Raw genomic sequence first — 5347 nt, forward strand, 5'->3', positions numbered from 1 at the left:
GTTTTGACATATCATATCGACGCATCTATATATATTATTTGGAATAACCATAGACATTCTATATGCAGTAATGTTCGAGTTAGCTATACAGGGTTGAGGTTGATTCTACAATAATATATATACTTTGAGTTGTGATCTAGTCTGAGACATGTATACAATGGGTCACGGATACATATTAATTAATTCGAATATTATATAGTAAACTATATATGAATTATTGGATTACTAATTGTGGACTGCTAACTGTGGACTGCCAACATTGGACAATTAAAATGAATTAAAATATTGATTATAACATATGAAACTAAACAATTCTTCAAGTTTGCCACTTGATTTCATCTTAAACCTCATTTGTATCTTGACGATTACAATCTGCGTTCAAACCTTTCATGATTCTTGAAAACACCTCAATCGAGAGAATGAACCAACCACACTTCATCTACGGAAGAAAAGATTGATACATATAGTTATGCACCTAAAAAACACTCAGAATCTGAGTAAACGTTTAACACGTATCTGTGCTAGTTCCTTTGGCGTTGTTATTACCAAAAATAACTTTGCAACTCCTGTTCGATATAGCCAGTTTTGTCACAGCTCCAGCAAGTCAACTTCGACTTTTCGTTCGAAACAACCTTATTATAACCTTGATATATACGTTGTCTTTTCGCCTTTGTTACCGGGAAACCTTTTATATTCTGCAATACTACCAACAGGTGTACCAGCAACCTCGTTGCTCCTTGGCTTAAATCTCTCCAAAAAATTTCTATACTTATTTATTAAAACCCTATCATGTACTCATCAACATCTTTTAACGATAGTTGCCATACCAATTACCGGGAAGCATTGATCAGTATTTCGAATCTCGCAGCGTTTCTACATCAGCAGTTATATGTATACATATAACATTTACCTCTTAGAATTATGATCTTTAATTCTGAAATTCTGAAAATCACCCAGTCTACGAATCAATACTCGGAATGTTGAAAAAGCTCGAAAATTTTGATACTGAAAAATGAATTGAGCAAATCATGAAGGAGACTCTGAACAAATTACAAGGATTAAACTTGCACATAATGGATTCAGATGATTCTGTTTCTAATGAAATCTTTAGCGAATACTGTGACGATCGCTCCAAATCTATATGGACGAACACGTCATTCATCGATTTCATTGCGAGGTATTTGACCTCTATATGATACGTTTTGTAAACATTGCATTCTTTTGAAAAGGCACACCATAAATGAATATTTAAATCAAAGGTTTTCGACATCTGATGATTTCTACATATAGACAATCACCATAAATAATAGTTTACAACAGTACTTCCGTTGACAATGCAGTCAAAATAAGATACATGGTGATGATTTGGTGAATGCAATGTTTCCTTGAAAAATATGCCATGTAAGACTCCATGCACATAACTTGTCAAACATATAAGCAAATAGCGGAAGACTTCTAGGGAACCTGAGAATAAACATGCTAACAAGTGTCAACACAAAGGTTGGTGAGTTCATAGTTTTAGTGTTTCGCATAATCTGTATATAAAAGTGGATCACAAGATTTCAGTTGTTTAATATTCTACAAGATTGAGCACCCTGGTAACTAAACTTTAACGTCTATATAATAAGTACCCCTGTTTTAACATACATGCAACCAACATGTACAATACACGCAAACCAACGTGTACTAAACTCAAATAGCATACGTCTATTTTATAGTTCAGGCTAGGGTTTCTATACCTGGAACAGACGGGGATGTCAAGCCCTATGGATCCATATACTGTTATTCGCGCCCACCAGTCCATATCCTATGTACTGGCAGCTACTAGTTACCAAAGCTAAGGGATTTTCGATTCAAACTCAGTGTAGAATTTAGTATGTACTTGTATCCATTGCGTTTAAAATAAATTGCATTTATTCTCAGCCCAAAAATATAGATTGCAAAAGCAATTAAAAAGGGAGCAATGAAACTCTCCTTAGCAGCATATAAAGTTGTTCACCAAAATGTGACCGAAACTCGGATTACCAATTAATCGTAGATCTCAACCTAGAGAACATATGTTGGTCAATAAATGTTTATCAAGCTAGGTCTGGTCATAGTATATCATAATCCTAATGCTCGAGATCGACATATAAAAGTTATCAAAAGTCATTTCAAAAAGTCAATTTTGACAAAAGTTCAACAAAATGAGATGTACCTTATATAAGGATTCATTTACTCGGTTGGTAATATTCAAAAAATCCATTTTATCAATCTCGTAAACAAGTTGTTTAAATCTTAATTGCAGATTCAAAAGCAATTTTAATTAACGTCAATCATAATTCAGTTGATCATATCTTTTAATCCGTTCATCGAAACTATTCGGTGTCTAAATGAAAAGTTATTGATTTTTCGCCAGGTTTCCAAAAACATGTATATCATATACCTTTTATCAGTAATATATGTATTTAATTCGTGATTCATCATAAACTGTTTAATGACGAAATTTAGCATACAAGCTTGTATAAATATATGTACTCGAGCACTAGACATGGATACACTATTAGTATATAAAAGATAAAATATAAATGCTTACGTATCAATATTGTGATTCAATATTTCAGAAAAGTACGTAGACATAACGGAGATGATAAACACTAGGTTTGATTCATAAATATACCCCCGAACATTACCCATAATTTCCTTAGCTCTATCCCGGTTGAAAACCCATTTTGAAAGTAACCCACTCATGACCTCGTCGTAGTATTTTATGTATAATACATAATTAATAATACTAATAATAATAAGATTAATAATAATATTAATCTTAATAATATAAATAATAATAATAATAATATATTATATATTTAATTTATATAATTAATTATATATTATATTAAATTCACATGCATAGTTGACTTGTAATTTTTGTTCCGATAAGTCGTACGTCATCACTCGACTTATGTCCCGGTTCCGGTTTTTCAAATATCCTTTCGTACGCTGAGAAAACTTGTATTTTACGTTTTGTGACTCGTACCTTTGTCAAAATATAGCCTTAAATTATCCCTAAACTATACCACTCAAAGTATATCATAAACTTTCGAGTATTTTGGTCATTTACTTCTATAAATCATTGCCTCGCTATTTGTTGATATATATATAATAACAAATCGTTTTATGACCAAGTTAATATATATTTTCAACATTCATAAACATGTTTTAAATATACGTCGCAAGTTATTCATACAATTAATATTCCAACTTATCATATATATTCAAATAAATATTTAAACCAATAAGTTTAATGTACGGTATTAAACAATTAAAACTTTGTTGCGTTTTCAAGTTATAGTATATATATGTATCTATTTACATATAATGGTTTGCGAATCATTGAGAACAACCGAAGGGCACTTGAATAGTTCAAAAATTTTGAGATTCAGTTTTACAGACTTTGCTTATCGTGTCGGAAACGTTAAATCATTTAAAGATAAAGTTTAAATTTGGTCAAAAATTTCAGGGTTGTCACAAATACCTTGCTCCTTAATCGCTCTAAATCATCGTGAGTGAATTTCTTCATCACAATTTGATTCTAAAATTCTAAGATATCATGGTATCTTTCATTATAAATATTCTCGATATTTCTGAATATATTTTCATAACTATTCTTATCTGAAATCATTTATCTCTTCGCGATATCAGTGTTACATCAGAAAGGAAACTATTTTAGTTTCTAAATTCTGAAAAAAATTCGAATTTGAATTATGAATGATTTTAAAGTAGTGTTGAAAACTGATGCATGAGTTAGTAAAATATAATGACACTTGATCAACGTGATTATATTACAGTAAGTCATGCTGAGTTTCTAATGGAACGTGATGATTCACAGATCATAACGTCATCATGTGTCATGTTACACGACTCTTACATTCTAACTAATCTTCAAACATATTAAGAACATATTTTCTTGATAGCTCTATCTTTTCTTTGGAATTATGGTAATTTAACCAGTCAAGATCGTGCTATTACAAATTCTATCTTAGAGCATTAGTCGTGTTCATTCGAAACTTCATACCTACGAATTCTGGACCATTATTCGCTTGACTTAAAGTTGGGAAAGAAAATAAAAGGATGAAACTCCAAAATATAAAGGAAATGAAGAGGGTGGATTTATAGTTAAAATATCAGACATAGTAATCGAGGCAGATGGCCTCTTCTAATCCTAACTTCCTTAATCACCGAAGAATCAAATCTTTTAGATTTCGAAGATTTTTCCTTGAACTCTGGAAATCAACCAAATCTATGACGAAACTTTATTTAATCTTTTCACTCTTTTGTGATAGCTTCACTCATACGCTTCGAATAATTGAATTATTTTATCCATGTTACTCGCTGATGATAAAATTCTATTTTATCAAATCATATGCGTCATGAAAACATTCTTATTGTTAGCCATGACGACCTCGATCAAATTTCGGGACGAAATTTCTTTAACGGGTAGGTACTGTGACGACCCGAATATTTTCGACCAAATTTAAACTTGATCTTTATATGTTTCCGACACGATAAGCAAACTCTGATAGGTTGAGTCTCAAAAATTTTGAACTGTTTCATATATTCAATTGACTATCGACTGTTCTCGGCGATTCGCGAACAACTATTTGTAAATAGATATGTGTATATATATAAATAAATATATTTATATAATAACTTGAAATGTTATTAATTATGTGTATGAAATTGTTACTATAAATAATTATGTAAAATAATATATTAATGAAATTATTATTTTATTGTATATATATATATGTGTGTGTGTATGTGTATGTGTGAATATATATATATATATATATATATATATATATATATATATATATATATATATATATATATATATATGAATATTACTTACAATATATATATATAATAATATTAAATGTATTTGATAAAACTTGTTATTTAAATATGTATATAGTTACATATATATATATATATATATATATATATATATATATATATATATATATATATATATATATATATATATATATATATATATATATGTGTGTGTGTGTGTGTGTGTGTGTGTGTGTGTGTGTCTAGATAGTAATTAGAGGTTTTAAAGTATGTTGAAAATAAATGATTTTGGACTTAATTAGTAAACGTCAAAAACACCCGGTTGTCATTTCGCTAATGTTCATATAAATCTAATACGAATTTATAAAGATTTAAAATGAAAGTTGGATCGTAAATTGATTACGAAGATTTTAGCTTTGAGAAAAATATTTTTATCTTTTTAGTTTTAAATTTTAATACTCCGTACATATCACATGGAACTTAAAACAAAGATTTGGTAAATCTTTTTGAT

Source organism: Rutidosis leptorrhynchoides, chromosome 2 (genome assembly GCF_046630445.1).
Source record: "Rutidosis leptorrhynchoides isolate AG116_Rl617_1_P2 chromosome 2, CSIRO_AGI_Rlap_v1, whole genome shotgun sequence".
Classification (NCBI taxonomy): Eukaryota; Viridiplantae; Streptophyta; class Magnoliopsida; order Asterales; family Asteraceae; genus Rutidosis; species Rutidosis leptorrhynchoides.